The 18216-nt window shown below is 47.5% G+C and overlaps 1 protein-coding gene across 1 annotated transcript in view; it reads right to left on the reverse strand.

Moving 5' to 3' along the window:
* Xylt1 (xylosyltransferase 1) overlaps nucleotides 1-18216 on the reverse strand; it is a 297092-nt gene that overhangs the window by 191064 nt on the left and 87812 nt on the right. Inside the window, exon 2 of the mRNA XM_023704682.1 lies at nucleotides 12052-12090. The gene's annotated coding sequence lies outside the window, so the exon portion shown is untranslated. The remainder of the gene's footprint in view (nucleotides 1-12051; nucleotides 12091-18216) is intronic.

Genomic DNA, 18216 nt, shown 5'->3' on the forward strand with positions numbered 1-18216 from the left:
GAGTAAAAGCTAAGTCCTTCCTAATTCTGATAGGGTCCTCATGATGCAGAATGACCTCCATGCTCCCCCATACAATCTGCTGTGGCCACATTGGATTCTGCTGTATGACAAATGTGCCAAGTTCACCCCCTCCTGTTCCCATGTATCGAACAGGTCCATTCATTCACGCCTGCAGGTCCCCGCTCCATCACTGCTGTTTGCAAATGTCCCCTGTAGAGTGCAGTTCTCCCTAACTTACCTGGCCTGGCCACCCCTCCCCCACCTTCCTTTATTAGCTCTTGTCACCATCCGGCACAGCACAGAGACACCTTCCTCGTGGGCTGACCATTCACACTGTAGCTCATGAGCATGGAGACCAGCACGGTGTTTGAAGGTAGATTTCCAGTTGCTGAAGCAGAATATGGCATCTGGTATTCACTCAATAAATATGTATTGAACAAAATGATCAATAAAATGGCACAGGAGGCCAGGGAGATAGCTCAGTGGAATAAGCGCTTGCCTGGCAAGCAGAAGGGACTGAGTTCAATCCCTGGTTCCGCCAAAAAATAAAATAAAATAAAATAAAATAAAATAAAATAAAAATTACTGTTGGTAATAGCAACTATGTAAAACAGTTTTAGAAAAGGCTTCAAGATCCCCAAAACTGTTTTTAAGAAATGAACCCTGTTTTCCAGCCCAGCCACCCTCAAGGACAGGATGGGAGGAACTGGCAATGGCAGAGCCATGTAAACAACTCCTGGCCGGCACCGCACACAGCCGCCGTTGTCTTAGGCAGCTGCTCTGCACACAGGACTCTTTCACGGAGTCTGGGGAATAAATGGCAGCAGGGTTTGGACACGTTACAGTGCCAGCTCCCCAAGCCACAAACAATTTCCGGGTGCCAGGAAGGCCCACAACCTCCTGAGACCGTGCAACCATGCAAATGAGACAACCAGCCAAACCCCAGCCCTCGCTGTCCTCAAGGCAACAGGGTACCTGTGCAAGACCCAGAACTCGAACCAGCGCCTGCTACAGAAAGGTGATTGGGCCCGAGGGTCTGATGCCCAGCAGGGTGTGTGTGTGTGCGTGCGTGCATGCGTGCGTGCGTGCGGTGGTCGTCGCCCCTTGTGCCTCAGGTCTTGGTGGCTTTATAAATGGGAAAAATAAAATGAGGAGCCAAGCGTGCCCGTGCTCCTAGCAGTCTATGAGGCTGAGGCAAAAGCACTGCAAGTTCCAGCCCAGCCTCGGCAACCTAGAGACCTAGCGAGACGGTGTCAAAATAAAAATGAAAAATGAGCTACAAATATAGCTCACTGAGGCCCTGAGTTCAATCTCAAGTAATGCTAAATAAATAATGTAACATTAGAACTTCTTTCTGTGTCTCCATTATATACCCACTAAATCTCTTGACATGCATATACTAATGTGTCTAGAACCTCAGCCCATATGAGGTTGCTCGGGAGCAAAACCTTAAAACCCAATGACATTTTCAGGCAACCATCCAAAAATGGATGTCACTGGCACCATGTCACTATGGAAGTCAGCACCTGCTGCTCTTACAGGCACTGCATGCTATGCTAGCTTGAATCAGTGGTTCTCATGCTGGGACAGTGATTATTCCCCAGGGACCTTTGGCTAGGTCTGGAGACACTTTGGGAAGCAGGAGGAACCACTGGCATCCATTGGGTAGATCTGGGGACACTGCTCGAGACCCGGAAGTACACAGCACAGCACCCAGCAGGTTCGATCCTGGAAAGGAAGCCAGCAGGGCCAAGTGAGCTGCCTAGAGGGCTTTGCTGCTGTGTGCCTGAGACCCAGAGGATGTCAGAGCCTGTCTGTCCTGAGGCTGTGACAAACACTGTGCCAGGGACCTGTCTAGTGAGGGAAGAAGGGCAGCATGCATGGGGTGAGGAAGCTGTGGTAAGCAAGTGGCTCCCCTAACGGCCCCACCCCAGGAGCATCTGGGGTGTGCACAGCACTGACTATATCAGGAGGCCACATGTGGTTTTATACTCGATTTTCACTTCAGCCCCATCACCCAGAAGAATTACTCTAGAAAGACATTCTCAGGTCCAAGAGAACTCATGTGCAGGCCAGAGGCAGCCAGGGGGGAATCCTATGGCTTCCAGCTGGGTCTAGAGCCATGAAGTGACACTCCTTCCTGCCCTGTAACTGGTGCCTCGTTATAACTAGCACAGCGCGCATGGACACCATTGTTGAGCCAAGAAGTCTCTTTTAGACACGCTCAGAGTCGCAGGCTCTTCCTCCCAGCACAGCTATCTGGCTTTTTCACTAGCGGGACGGTAATACCACATTTCTGTCCTCAGCCTCACCCATCTGGTCTCTGCTTCCCCCTAGATGCCCCCTCTCCAGGGAACAGACAGGAGCTATCAGTTCTCAGAAGATGACAAGAAGGGTGTCACTACCCATGAGATGTTCCTTTTCATGAGGACAACCAGGGAGGGGCGCCCTGGGCTGGAGGAACAGTGATACGCTGACCCTCCCCACTGGCTCTCAAAGCCGCAAAGAGAGGGGGTGGCACTTCTGAGAAATCAGATTCAGATGGTAGGACGGTTGCCACTGCCTGGAGTGTGACAGGGGGCAGGAAAAGGACAGCCCATGAAGGACTTATTTGCTTGTGGCAATGACCTGCCTTTTCTGTCTGTCTTTCTGCCTGTCGGTGCCAGGCTCTAGGGAAGATGCTGAAGGACTGTTTTCCCCCTTCCCCAGAGCTTCCACTCCCACCCAAGATCTCTGTCTATCCATCCCGGAAGGAGAAGCCCTTCACACGCCCGGAGCTATGACAGACTGGGGGGTGTGAGTGACAGCACTCGGAGCAGCTGTCCCCTGTGTAGAGCATCTCTGGATGACCCTGGTCCTCGGACACTTTCACTAGCACAGGACTGTGCAGCAGTCCTGTGGTTTCTTGCCTCCATTTTTGAAAGGAAGTTGTCAAGAATAGAAGAATGGCCAAGACCCTCCCTCCCTCCAGAGAACTGTGCAGTTCTCCAAAGAGCTTCACACGCCCCTGGGCTCCATCTGTGCCTTACCCTTGGTGGGAAGACCTGCTGCTTTATCAAAACATGGCAGGAAAGGCAGTGACTCATCCTGAAAAGTCCCACTGGCAGTGCCACATCATCAAAGGGAGGAGCCCAAAATATATACAGAGACAGAGAGACAGAGAGGCAGAGACAGAGACATACAGAGAGATCAAGAGAGAAACAGCAAGACTACTATCCTGCTAAGGTATTGTCAAAGAGATGCCACAAAGAAGTGTCACAAGGGACACCAACAAAGGAGACAATGTGGCTCAGGCCAGCAATAGGGGCAGCCTCAAGGGCCTGAAGAGGAGGAAAGAACAGCTGCAGCCATAGGAGGGGCCGGGGCCTCCTGAGGACAAAGCTAACTAGGGAAAAGTACAGATCACAGCTCCTCCTGCAGCGTGCCAGCACCTCTGGTGGCCCAGGCAGTGAAGCCCAGGGTGATGAAGTCCAGCTGGGAGCACATAAAGGAGGGAAGTGCAGAGAGTGGCCTGGTGGGGCCAGGAGAGCCCAGTGGGAGCAGCCGGTGGAAAGACACACAGAGAAGCCCAGCAGGGCTGTGACCCTTCACCTGAGAGTCATCCTCCAGGCACCAGGAACCACGTGTTTCTAAGGACATGGTGAGGAATCACCCAGCTGCTCTCTGATGCACAGCCCTGCCTGAGAATTCCACAGAGGAGGGAGCTTAAGGCCCTAGGTCTGCTGCACGTAACACTGCTGCCAAACATCAGTGGTGCCTTCTGATGCTCATCGCTCAACCAGCGCCTTGTCACTCAATTGATAACTTCTGGGGCTTCCGCCTCAGTGCCTGCAGTGAATGGGGGTGACATTTTGTGCTGGAGGGCTAGCCCAGGGTGCCACTGTTCTGTGGGCTATGCCAGGCAGACCCTGCCATAGACCCTCCAGCCTCAGCTGGAGTCCACATACAGGGGCGTATGCTTCCAAACCCACCTACTGTGGTGGCCAGGTGGGTGACCTGTGTCTACACTTAATCTGCATGTGTTTGTCAGCTTTCCTGCACTGTGACAAAACAACCAAGATGAACATGTTGGAGGATGAAAGGTTCATTTTGTTTTATGCTTTCTGAAGGTTCAACCCATAGTTGGCTGCACCATTGCCTTTGGCCCATGTCAAGGCAGAGATGTCACAATGAAAAGCGAGGCAAAGAAAACCTGCTTGCTTCACAGCAGCCAAAAAGCAGAGAGAAAGAACCAGAAAGCAAGGAGCTGGGGACATGCTCTCTCTTCAAAAGTATACCCTTCCACTGCTCAACAGCCCATTCTACTCATGCGTATAGCATCCTTGAATCCAGTCACCTCCCAAGGCCTCACCTCTGAACTCACTTTTTGGGAGGAATTTTTTTTTATCTAAACCATTATATTTGAAGTGTCTGTCTTTGTGTGTGTGTGTGTGTGTGTGTGTGTGTGTGTGTGTGTGTGTGTGTGGTACCAAGGATAGAACTCAGGACCTTGTGCTTGCCAGGCAGGCACTGATGCTGCTGAGCTATCCACCCCTGGCTAAGCTATTATATTTGATCCATATTTATTCTACCTGTGTTCTATGTCTATATCTGTATCTATATTTAATCTAGTCCACATCTATAAACATATCAAATTTATATCTACTACTATATGTAATTACAGGTGTCTGTTTTTGTATCTCGTCTAATTTACACATGTGGAAATATCTGTACTGGGTCTAGCTCAACATCTAACGTACAGGGACCTCTGCCCATGCTGAGTTGCTACCTGCATCAAGACTATGTTTATAGCTCTTCTGTTATCGGAATCTTAGCAAAGCAGCCGTGAGGGAGACAGGTTTCATTTGTAACCTGGCTAGGAGCCAGGCTCTATTACTGTCTACAGTAAAAGGGCTTGCTGGGCTTTATTGGCCCACCTGTAAAATGGGGCTGCAATTAGTTTCTCAACAAGTGAAATCTAAAATGCTAGGTTCCAATCCCGCTCCATTCACAACCTGCTGTGCACATAGCTAATGCTCGTATGCCTCGGGTCCTCATCTGTAAAACGGGGATGATAACAACACATTCCCTATTGGGTGGCAGTAAGATATGAATGAGAAGACCCATTAAAATTTTTCTTAGAAGTATATCTAGCCTGTATTATACGGCTTAGTAAAATTTCTCAAAAAGTACCAGACTCACAGGACACATATAATAAATAGTTCTCATCTCAAAATAAACATACAATAGATCCAAAGAATGTGGTCATTGTTGACTCAAATGATAACTGTAAATGTTTTCAGTTACGGGATAAACTCAGACATCCAAAGTCCTAGGTGAAATCCGGTCCCACCGAGAATAGAGGGATAGTGATCTTAGCTCAATCTATTTTCCGACATGATGTCTTTGGCTGGCTGTGATTTGGGGAACTGGCTGGCTATTTGTGGAATGCCACCTGACTTGCAGCCCTTACCCTGAGTCATGTCTGCCAGAAAGGAGTCCATGGCTCCGGAACCACAAATCCTCCCTAGAATGGTGCCGTGGTCCAAGGGCAGCCTCCCTGTGGAGCAAGCCAAGTCCAGCCGGCCGCCTCCCTGCTTCCACCAGGGCTAATTAAAGGCCCAGAAAATCAGAGCCAGTGGAAAAAACATCACGGCGAAGTAACAGGACCTGTCCACAAACCACCCCATCTGCCCAGAGAGGAGAGCTGCTCGAGGCTGCTGCTGGGCCCAGAAGCAATTTGGTCTCGCCTTCTCTCAGCAGACGCTGGGCACCATAAGAATTAATGGGCTGGAGACTCAGGTAAGCGCCATTCAGAAGCTCCCTGATTACTCCAAAAACCACTCTCCATGGAGAGAAAGGTTAATCGAAGCCCAGAGCTGGAAGATAGGCAAGGAGGCAGTGACTACTTTATTTAATCTTGCGAGCTGCGGAAGAATTTCCAGGGAAAGTTTCCGCACAGGGGGATAAGGCTTGGCCCAGAGAGAGAAAAGGCCTAGAAACAAGACACTCAAAAGTGCCTACAGTCCAGAGCAAAAGCAGTGGCCAAGCCCCTCAGTACCCCAGCCAAGGAGCTGGATTTTTATTTTTATTTATTTTTCAGGGCAGAGGATGGGACCCAGGGCCTCCACATACTAGCCGAAGTCCTACCACTGAGCTACCCCCCAAGCCACATTTAGTTCTTTAAAAAAAAAACTGTACTTTCTGTGTACTATTGAGCCATCAATCTCTCGGGCAGCATCTTTGTCGATGGCACTTTTTCCTAGAACTATCTGACAAGACCCATGGTTAAGGATGCCAACCACACTCCTATGTGCCCAGTGGTTGCTGGGTGCAATCATTGTCAATGCAGATATTCTGGAAATGAATGTGTGACAGGCAGATCCTGTAGTCTGGCTAAGGTCTGAGCTTAACCAGAGAAGGTGATCTTTGAACATAAAAAAGGAAATAATAGGGAAGTCATCACTATATGGCTAGAAATGTCTATAAAGTAAGGTACTGCAGAGCAAATGAGGTTTCCCTCCAGTGTCTCAACCTCGAAACTATTGCTCTTTGAGGCTGGCTAATTCTTTCCTACTGCTCCTGTGTAGCATTCCATCCCCGATCTCTACCCATAGATGCCAGTAACACCTTCTGATTACAAGTTGTGACAGTCAGGAACATCTCTGTTTATAGCCAAATGCCTCTTAGCAGGCAAAATCCCCTTGGTTGAGAGCTATTGGTTGATATTGAGGTTAAGGTCAGCTGAGTACCAAGCCATTAATTAGTTAATGACAACCATTAGCTGCATTTCTGACATCAGCCCCTGCATGAGCATGACACTGCTAAGATCCAGAACTCCTTTGACCTGTCAGAAGCTTTCCAGTGGACAGAGTGTGACTGGATGGCCCCGAATTTAAGCCTCTTACATTCCCTTTTCTTCACACTGGTCTGACAGACAAGGTGAGTCTTTACTCAGCCTGGCATAACAACAATGCAAGGACACTGAAGGAGCTTGAAGGAACGAACATTTTCATTGATTCTAAGGAAAACCAGCATGGCTCTTGTAGGGACCCTGAGACCATATGCACAAACTCCAGAACACTAATCTTGCCATGCCTTAGCAGGGTTAACACGTTAGTGTGTAAATTGCCAGTTCAGATCCTCCTACTGAGCTCCAGAGAGTTTGCTGAAGGAACCTCTCCTACCCTTCCCACTCTCACAAACATGCCTGTCTTCTTTCCATTCACTGTTGGCTGCCTGAAATAAGAGATATAATCACCTGTGCATTCCCCATCTGATTCCTCTAACTGGAAGGGATGCCTCATAGGCAGGAGCCTTCCTGCCTTGTGCACTGCTGTACCCTAGCATCCAGCGTCACCTCACCTGGTTTCTGCATGGCCCAAAAGCTGTCCATTTCAATAAGCAGAGCAATAAATGGATTTGCATAGACACACTGTGTAAAGCATTGTCTTTTACATTCACTGCTCATTTTCCACGCCAGCTTTGTTGCCAATCCTCAGGGCTCCAACAACATCTTTAAGTAATGTGCGTGGTGCTCGCTCCTCTCCCCCTAGCTAGTTGATCAAAGGAATTCAAGTACCTGGTTAGTTTTGAAAACTGAGCAGTCAGCTCTCCTCCTGATGCCCTTGATCTTCTGGTCCTGAGAGGGATCTCAACGTAGATCAAGGTCTATTCCCTTCCAAGGGGGGCCCACTTCACAAATAGCCAGATTGACAAATCTTTACTCTACAAAAGAGCTCCTTTATTACAACTCCCCAGGTATCTGAACGTTTGAGCAGAAGCCATTAACTAATTGACAGAGAAGCTGTTGGCTAGGGGTGGGGCAGAGGAGCTAAAATTAAATGACAAGAGGCCATGCCAATTGGAGTGCATTCAGAAATGACAAACGCTCTGGAGGCTCATTGAAAAAGCAAATCAAACAAGCATTCAAATGTATCAAAACACTGTTGATATGCACAGAGATATTTCATTATTTGTTGGCCTAAAATAAATGTTCTACTTAGCCTGCTGCAGAAGCCATTTTACCCTCAAGCCTCTGTCCATCCATCCATCCATCCATCCATCCATCATCCATCCATCCACCCACCCACCCACCCACCCATCTGTGTGTCCATTCTTCTGTTGGTCTCTTTGTTTGTCTGTCTATGGGGCTTGAGTTGCAAATTTCTAGGCTTACCTGAGCATTAACACATTTCTCTACAACTCAAGGCAGTTTTAGCTTCTGGGAAATAAAAATAGAGGTCATGAAGAGAGATTTGACGTCACAAGGCTCTAAGTTTTATACCTGCCAATGCTGTATGCCTCCTGTGTTACAATGGGCAAGTTACACAACCTTTACATCCTTAGGTTCCTCATTAGGCAACTGAGTACCATAAGAACACCTATGTGATTGGGGCATCTGAGAATTCAATGGGGAAAGCCAATTTTTGGTGAATGAGAAATGATAGGGTGAGGATAATGATAACACCAAGTAAAGTCACACTCTTCAAACTTTGAAGTTTTCTTCACCTTTTTTTTTTTTCACTTGTGGTCACCTCCTTCCTGGGTAAACATCATCTGGAAACCAAAGACGACTCCCCACTGTGAGTCGGGGCTTCCTCAGTACATCCCCAGGGGTGGCCTGCTGTGGGGAAGGCTGCTGCCAGAGCTATAAATCTTGCTCTGCTTCCTTGTTCTATTAATCTGGCCATTTAGCAGAGAGTCCTGCAGACACCAACAGATGCAGAGCTCCCCCATGCTGAAGGCAGAGAGCAGCAGGAAAGTCCTCAGCAGCCAACCAATCCGCCTCCCCCAACTCACAGCAGCTGCACAGAGGCAAATTAACCAACTGGTGGGTGAGGAGCAACACAGTTAATGCCAGGGCAAGCTGGTGCCAGGAAGAATGGGCCCTGGGAGACCGGGAGCCACTGGGATGGGCCAAATGAGCGGAGGTACGATGCTAGGACATAGGTCTCAGTGGCATCCAGTGGGCAAGTCCACCTGTGACCCCCAGGCTCAGGGCAGATCAGCAATGTCGTCCTGAGAAGCACAAGGTCCTGGGGAAGGCAGTGGGACCTGATCCAATGCTCTGAGTTCACCTGCCCTGTCACCTCCGCAGTGTGGGTTCTTCCAAGCTTGGCCATATCTGCCACATTGCTTGTGAAGTATGGTTAACAGTTTGGGATACCACTTTCTTTTACTTTTTCTTTTTTCTTTTCTTTTTTTTTTTTTTGTATTTTTAGGGAAGGGTCTACAAGGTGTTCAGGTCTTACTACTAGATGGGACTAGTGATCCGCCTGTTTACAGCCTCCCAAGAACTGGGATTATAGGTACCTACCACCACACCCAGTCTCAATTTCCTCTCAGTATGCCCTGGGGGCGGGGCCTGCATGGCAGGCCCGGGGATTGAACTCCCGGCCTCTATGCCAGCTTGCAGGCACTTTGATCCACTGAGCTATTTGGCCAGGCCTTAGGCCACCACTTTCTGACAGAAAACCTTTCGTTGCCCTTCTTGTCTGAGTTGCCTGCAGGCAACTGAGCAGGATCCCACTGGTCACCCCACAGCAAGCTAAGGAAGGCCCAGGCCAAAGTCAGATCTGGCCACGGGGTTTTGCTGATAGTCACACAAAGGACATTTGCACTTTGGTTGCGTTCCAGCCTCCCATTGGTGTGGGAAATCAGAATCAAGGAAAGACAATACCCCACAGCTCCCCAAAGACCAGAAGCCAGATGGGAACTAGGGATCATTGTTGGGAGACAAATTGAGTCATTTCCCCAAAGGCCTGGCACAGATGCAGGAAGTGTGCCTGTGCTGCCGCTGGCTGCGGGTGGAGGCCCAGGTCACACGGGCCAACAGATGGAGCTCAAGGGGTAGTCAGTGAACAGGGCAAGCTTTCCCCCTTCCAGCGTGCTGGCCAAAGCCCTGGGCATGTGACTGCTTTTTCCCATGGAGGTTTGAAAGGACTGGCAGGGCTTATCCAGAGTGAAGGATACGAGAAGGTCAGGGACAGTGCCAGCCTGGGGTAGCTGCTCCATCCTGGGGACGAAACTTGGTTCCCAGGTTCTGGACACAGACTGCTTGCCCCTAGGTTTTCTAATCCATCTTCTGGGGAATGTTGAGGAAGACGTTAAGAGCACCCACTTACAAATGCACCCTGAGAGTTCTCTCATGATCCTTTGGGTAAGTAGAACAGGGTAAGGGGTGGAGACAAACATTTTCCAAAGTGCAGCACCCAAACCTCTGGGGATACATTTAGATGACTTGAGGGGGTACCCAGAGGAACATTTCCACAGCTTAACATGTATTTTATTTTATTTTATTTTTCAGAACTGGGGATTGAACTCAGGTCCTTGCGCTTGCCAGGGAAGCGCTTACCCTACTGAGCCATCTCCCTGGCCCTTAACATGTATTTTAATGCTTTGTCCCTTCCCAAATGTAACTAGCACTTCAAATCCATGATTTCACCAATACGATTGCTCGAGACAGTGGTTTTCTACCTTGACACCAAGGCATGGGGCGGGGGTAATTCTTTCCTGTGGAGGGCGGGTCCATACGTTTGGCATACTACACAGCAACACTGGTCTCTAGGAAGAAACCAATCAAGCCTTCCAACCAAGCCAGATGACCAAATACTACCTTCAGATGTTGCCAAATATCCCAGGGTCAATATCACCCCTGGCTCAGAACCATTAGATTAGGACAGTATTTCTTAAAGCACAGTTAGTTCAGTTAGGGACAAATGTGTTTTTAGGTAAATTGAAGAACAAATGAAATTGACATGAGAAAACAATGGTAAAGGAGTGTGGGCATAATGGGACAATGCACAAAACCTGACCAGAGGGTGGCCCAGCAGGTGAGGAAACTGGATCTTCCCTCCTCCCACACTCACATGATCTGTTCTGTTGTGCCAGACCCAGAGCCTGGCTCTGCCTGGGGTTGACGTATCTATCTACTTGTGTGCAAGGGGAGTAAGAGCACAGACAAGCACGAAGGAACCCTTGGCCTGGCGATGCCCACAATTCTGGCCTTCCTGACATTCTGGCCACTGTACAGGAGGATGGGTGTGTTCTTCACCTCAGTCCCCTTGGGAAGACCTAAGCAGAGATGCCAGGGAAAAGCAACAACCTGAGAAGCAGGGTGAAGGAAGAAGAAAGCAAGGGGTCTCTGCCAGGATGCTCTAGAAATTTTTGAGGAGCTGTAATTCTGCCTTGAAATGCTCAAACACCTTTGAGTGCATCCACCACTTGAAAAGTGTTCACTTAGGCACTCTAAAGGGGACCACCATATCTTCCTTGCCTCTTTACTGTCTGATCAACTCACAGGCATAGATAAGGAGATGATGTCCCCAGATACATTCCCTTCTGATCTCCAGCAGAAAAGACAACAGTCCTGAAGGTTAAAAAAAATTAACACTCACAAAGACTTAGTGTGTATCCCTGATTTTAATGACATCATTTTTTATAGACATTATTTCCTGTGTTTCTCATCACAGCCCTGCAGGTAGGGATGCAATCACTGTGGCAATATTGGGATGGGAGCAGAAAGCAGACGTAGGGGCCGTGCCATCCTCACTGGTGCTGCGGGCCATCATCCCATACGGAAATGCCATTACCTATGGGAGCAGACAGAAAACTGCAACCTCCTGTCCTGCCAGTTGGGTCCTGACACCTGTACTGCTAAGGAGCAACATCCTCCAAGCTCAAAAACACGTGAGAGCAGTATCCTCCCTCTTCATCACTCCTTTCTATCTCGTCTTTCCCTTTGCATGAACCTCCTTGTGGTTGCTAGGCAGGAGCAAAGAGGGGGAGAGGGCAACTCAAAAGTCATGTGATCATACTTGCCTTCGGTGGGTGATATCTTCATGTACGTGGACACACACACCGAAACTATCACACACACGCGTATCTACTCAGGCAGAGTGTGTGCACACGTATGTGTACCCACACACCCAGATGGGGAGGGAGGCTGCCTCAGCATGCCTGGGCAGCTTTTCTGAGCCATGAGGCCCAGAGAATACACAATCCCAGGATGGCTGGTTCTTGAGCATTAAGGTGCAGATTGGTGACAAAGACATGGGAAGAAGCACTCACCTGGGTCTCCAGAGTGATCAGCGGGCTTGGGTGTGGATCCTGTGGGAAGAAGAGAAAGAAAGCACATAAGTGTTGGGGATAAAGTAACTTCCAAGAGGTGGCTTTGAACAAAGCTTGGTTTTCTCAGTGCTTGAGCTCTGGGATATAAGGCAGCCCTGCTTCCTCCCCCATCTACAGGACATCTGAATAAAAATGGCTTGGCCCAGTCTGCTCCTTCTCCACCCCCACCATTTCTTCCCACACCCAAAAGACCAAAGAAGCCCAATTGTGCACACCCTTAAGGCAAAGGACAGAAAACAAGGAAGTGCAAAAAACCCAAAACGCACTGTCCCCAAATATCTCCAAAAGTGTTCAAATCCTCAGTATGAAGAAGTTGGGTCCTTTAGAGGATTAGAAACAAATAATACAAAAATCCAGGGCAAGGTCATCAGATTGGGTCTGATCTTGGGAGGAATGAGGGAAGAAATGAGGAGAAAGAAAAAGAGGAGTTTAATTTCTGGGTTGAGCAGCACATTCCAAAGAGCTCAGGAAGATCCTTTCAGGACAGAGGAGGCCAGAGAAACATCCTATTCATTCACTCCCCACAAAAGCCAATTGACTGGGAATGCTGGGTGGTAATGTCTCGGGTCATTAAGCATGAAGTCTTCGGGTTGAGAAGGGCCAGGGTAGGGACAGAAGGAGGAAGACACGGATGCTGGGAGGTAGTGTTGTTCAGAGAGTGGTTTCCAAGGAAAACAGGAAATCTAGTGCATCCAGGCTATTTTTGTTTGCCCTGTGTCTGCTCGACTTGGTTTCGTGATTTCAACCAAACAACTATAGGCTGCCCTTCACACAGAAGGGGCATGGTTTGAGGCCCCTGAAGTAGAAATCCATTTTGAAGCTTAACTTGATCCTTGCGGATTTTCCAAAACAGGCTTCATGGGAGCTATGCAAATGAGCACCAGCCCATTGGCCCACATCACGCATGAGAAAGAATCAAAGTCTCCAAGTTCCTGCTCTAGGTGTCCTTCCACTTGTTTTCTTGATCCCCGCTTTATACCATCATCATCACGATGCCTGAGTCCAAGGAGCATAGAAGGTGTGACTTCAAGCACCTTTTGAACTCCAGCCAGTGCTGGCCTTTCTGTTATGATGAAGAATTCATCTTGATACAGTCATAACATGGTCAGAGACTACCGCAGGGACGGGTACAGGCAGAGTACTGGTCTTTGCCCGCTACTCATTAAAAATACAATGAGTACAGTTTTCTCCTGTGAAAGTCAGGGACCTAAAAAACATTTTTGCTAAAAAAAAAAAAGACTATCTCTTCATTCTGGCTTACAGATGCCCTGTGGGTAACTGTAAGTAGAAGAAGCTTGACCCTCATTTTGCATTTTTGGTTACTATAATCCCAGGACAAACCCCTTCTTAGCTCTACACAGCATTATGTTGATCATTTAGGGAGTATTCATCTAGAAGCTGGCCAGGCAGGGGTGAGAAACCCCAAATTAACATGATCTCATCTCCCCGCAAGACTGAGGATCCCATGGTTTGAGGCCTGTAGGGGTGTTCAACTGTGCCCAGAAGTCTCTGGCCATCCTTCTAAGCCTGTCATCTCTTGGACTCCAGGAAAAGCAGAGACAACATGACAACCACCACTAACAGAGATAATCCTTTCATGCAAATGGAACTAGCCCTCAGCCAGGCTTCCAGATGTGAAACCAGGAAAGAGATAATAATCAACCCGACCCCAGGCAACATTTGAAGACTGGCCTCCCACATTTGCAGTTGGGCCAGTCTGAAGCCCTGTATCAGCATATCCCATCCAGCTACTCAGGCTGGATTCTTTGCCTGCCTTCCTGCTAACTTTTCCATTAAAGCTTTTACTTGTACATTTGTGCTTTAGTTTCATTCTTCATTTTTACTAAAAGGAGGATCCATACTAGCTAGTGACGATCTTCCCCCAGTTCTTGCTGTAAGTCTGATATCTAACATTTTTACCCTGATATTGCTCCAAAAAAATTTGCCAAAGAGCATCTCACTTATTTTCACACTCTTTGAGCATCGAACAGTCCTCGGACTCAGGAAAATTTTGAGGGGAACATTTTTACTTCTCTTCCCTTATCACACATTTGTCCCAAAGGAACCTGGAGAAGTTGGGAAGGTAACCCTCACCACATCCTCCACAAAGGCGAAGCGGCACCTGTCATCAGAGAGAAGCCCACTTCCGGGGGTGTGACCATGCCTGCTCTCTCAGCCATCCTTTCTGAGATACCCTTGTGCTAGTCAGCTTTTTGTTGCTGTGACTGAGTGCCTGAAAAAAAAAATTCCAGGAGGAGACTCACTCTGCCACAGGGGTTTCAAGCCATGGTGAGCTGGCTCCTTTATTTTAGGCCTGTGATGAGGCAAAACATCATTTCACGGGCTGTGTGGAAGAAAAGCTGCTCACCTCCTGGCAATCAGGAAGCAGAGAGAGTAAGAGAGATGCAGAGGAAGAGCTGGGGAGTAGATAAAGTCCCGAAGATCATGCCTCCATAATCCACTCCCCTCACCTACATCCTCCCTGTTTCTTCATGTCCCAATAAGGCCATCAAATTCAGATCCCATCAGTGAGTTACTGTTCTGATGCCATTCGAGCCCTGGTGATCTGATCACCTTCCAAAGGCCCCACCTCTGAGCACACAAGTCTTTGGGGGACGTTTTTGGATGAAAACCTTAATAGCTCCTTCTACCCAGCTCCTTCATCACTCATGTGCAGAGAGAGTTAACCTTGAGTTTCTCATTTCGCACTATTAAGCAAGCACAGGGCAGGGTCCAGTTTTATCTTCGGGAAGTAAGATCGTCCTTCTGCTCTGTGGCTGGCCTTGTGTCAGACCTTGTGCACACTGCTGATGAGTGAGAATGTGCAGCCTCTGCTCTTCGTGTCACTGCCGTTCTATGTCTGTCTGTTCATCTGTCTGTCCACTCAGAATGCACGATCTAGATTTTGATTAGAAAATAAGAAGCAGCATCTAGCCTTAAAATTAGCCTAACTCTTGAAGCCAAGTCCTAGCAAAATGCTGCACTGGGGTGTTGGGTGCCTGCCCAGATTAATTAAGCTGTTCTTCACAGCTATTTGGCTATTGTTTGGAGTTTATGCTTCATTGCTCAGAATCCTAGGACAGTAAGTAAGGAGAGGGAGGCCTTCCTGAAACCCTAAGAACAACTTCACTGGAAAAGACTTTCCTTGGAAATACCTATCAATACTTTTTTTTTTTTTTTTTTTTGCACGGACAAAACAAAGAGCCTGGTCCCTTTATGTCATGAAGCAGCAATTCTTTATTTTGTGTACCAAGATCATAATCCCTACTGGTAGATGGTTAGGGGTCCAAGATTTATGAAAAAAGCTTCTAGAAGAGAAAAATAAAACAAGCTATTTAGCATCTTAATTAACCAGCCAGGAAAAGAATAAAGTAGTCACAAGGGCCCATGTCATTAACACTTAGGGTTCACTTGCCAACAGTTTTGTTCTCTCTCTGAGCACACCAGAAATGTAAGACTCTCCCTAAAGAGGCCCAGTGCAGGGGATTCAAGGTATGACTATATATCTGTAAGGTCTCACTTTCAGCAACATCCTCCTTAATTGGAAAGGCTAACGAAGTGGAACTGGGTCAATGATGCTGTCTGCCTAATCCATCGTGGCTGTCTAAATTGGGACTCTTTGGTTTACAGTAGAGTAAATTCCTGTCTGTCAGAGAGAAGGCTCCTGGAGACCAGAGGGGAATTTGTAGCATGCCTGCCTGCTCTGGTAGAGTGCGCTCAGAATCTTAATGTCGGTGCCAAGAACCTCGGAACCTTGGAGTGCAAGGCAAGCCCTTGCAGATAATCTTTTTCAGTGACCAAACTGGGGAAGTCAAATGGGGAACAAGGGAGACTGAACTAGTGGTCCTCCCACAGCCACCCTCTGGTCACGTGACTTTGTCGGCTTAGGTATGCTTCTCTACTCTTTTGCAGCTTGTGGTTGGCCAATAGGAAGTTAGCAGAAAGTGACTTCAGCAGAAGCTGGCAATATGCTTGAGCATCACCTTTGTGATTTTTCCACCAGGAGAACATGACTTAGGTGGGCTGCTGGTCCAGAGTGAGATTCACATGCAGCAGACCTGGAACCACCCTGCAGCAATGGTTTGTTCCTAAACCCAGCCTAGATCAGTGGACTCAACTAGATCAGCCAACCTTCAGTGGAGAAAACACAAGCCTAGTGTTTCAACACACTGAGTTTGAGGTCACTTTTTATCCAATATTATTGTGATAAAAACTTGATGTGCTCTCCAAACATTGATCTTGAGAGAAGCAAAGAGTAATATTGTCACAAACCCTCACAGTCACTGAATGAAAACAAACCAAAAATGCCTGCAAATACATTACAGGAACCTAAAGTAACTATAACAAAAGATAGTAAGTACTTATCAAGGGTCAGGCTCTGTCTATCTGCACCGTTACCTCAAGAAAAACACACTTGACTTTAAGGATCTCGTGCCATCACTGAGCCCTTTGGCCAAATGTAGGGGTACTTTTAATTTGTAATTTAGAAGCCACTGCAACAGCATCAAAAGAGATGCCCACTCAGAATCCTACTGCCCTGAGATATGAACTGTGCACTTCTTGACTTACCCTTAACTACATACTATAGGTACATGACTTGACCAAAGCTCAAAACTGTTGAAAAATATAGCTTGACTCTCTGTCATTCAAGATGATTGAAACCAGAAGTGCTTCAGAACTTGGACTTGTGTTTTGTTTTGTTTTTAGCTTTTAAGATGTTCAAAAAGTTTCTGATTTCAGAGCCCCTGTCAGGTTTCTGCATTAGGGATGCTTCACCTGTGGTAATAACTGGCATTTGCTAGGCTCTTACCGAGTTCTAGGCACTGAGCTTAACACGTACGTGTAGATCACTTGGTTTACCTTCATAACAACCGTAAGGTTGATGCTATCATCACCCCCATTATTAAGATGAAGAAACTGGTGAGCAAAGAGGCAGGCAGCATTGAAAAAGCCAACTTCAATCCCTGCTCTTGAGAACCATGTTTCACTGTTGTACAACAGCTCTGTCAGAGAATACAGTTTTACCTTCGAGAAAGTAGCCTTACACTTTGAATTATGTCCACCCAAGGAAAGAATATTTATAGGAAGGAGAACTTCACAGGAATAGAATGAAGGATAATTAAGCAATAAATACATAACATAAATAGTATTACCTTAAGAAATGCTGCAATGCTGTCTTAGCATCTATGCAGACTTTTTATATGGTTATGGAGATGTCTAATAGACATGAACACATATGTTATGATTGAAAACAAGAAGGCTGCTCTGCCTCAGCAGGAAGTGAAGTGAGCCAAGTCTATCTCCACATGCTTCCTGACTTCAGACTCAGTAAGCAGCACTGGCTGGTGGGCGCCACGAGGAGGACAGAAGCGAGTGCAAAATTCATCTGTGCTTGTTCCTATTTCCAAAGTTAAATAAGAGGAAGGAGCAGGCATAACAGCATGTGCCTGTAATCCCAGCACTTAGAAGGCAGAGGATGGGAGTTTAAGGCCAGCCTGGGTTATACAGTGAGTTCAAGAACAGCCTGAACTATATAGTGAGAAAAAACAGGTAAGTGCTTGGTGTCAGGTCCTGAAGAAATCAAAATTGTCAGCCGCTTTCAGGTCTTGTTCATAAAGAAGAAAGCCAGGCTCAAGTAGCCCATCAAGGCAGCAGGCAATTAAGCTCCATTAAAGAAAGTAGGGAAGAGGATTTTGCTCCTCACGATTCTCTATATGCATCAAGCATATCTGGGTTGGGTCTCTTCTTTTGCTCTGAGGACAATGTTGGCAGTTTGTTTTTGGGCCTTAGGCAGCAGTCTGGGGGCGGAGATTGCACATTGGTGACTCACATCTTCTGAATCTAACTTTCCCAGGAAGCCTCTGAAATCAAGGAGCCCCTAGAGTATACCGTTGGCCATTTGCACTCCTGGCAGACATACCAGAGGGCTGGTTTGGTGTTCTCTCCCCATGAACCCTACGCCTGGGAACAGAACCAGGAAGTTTCTGTCATCAGGAGCTGGCACCTTCCTCTCTGTCACCATCAAATATAGGGCTCCTGAGGAAATTTTAAGAGCCCTGTATGGGATGTCTCCAAGACATCAGGAGCAAATATTCACCAAGCTGA

Source organism: Octodon degus, unplaced genomic scaffold (assembly GCF_000260255.1).
Source record: "Octodon degus isolate 3935 unplaced genomic scaffold, OctDeg1.0 scaffold00200, whole genome shotgun sequence".
NCBI classification, from domain to species: Eukaryota; Metazoa; Chordata; class Mammalia; order Rodentia; family Octodontidae; genus Octodon; species Octodon degus.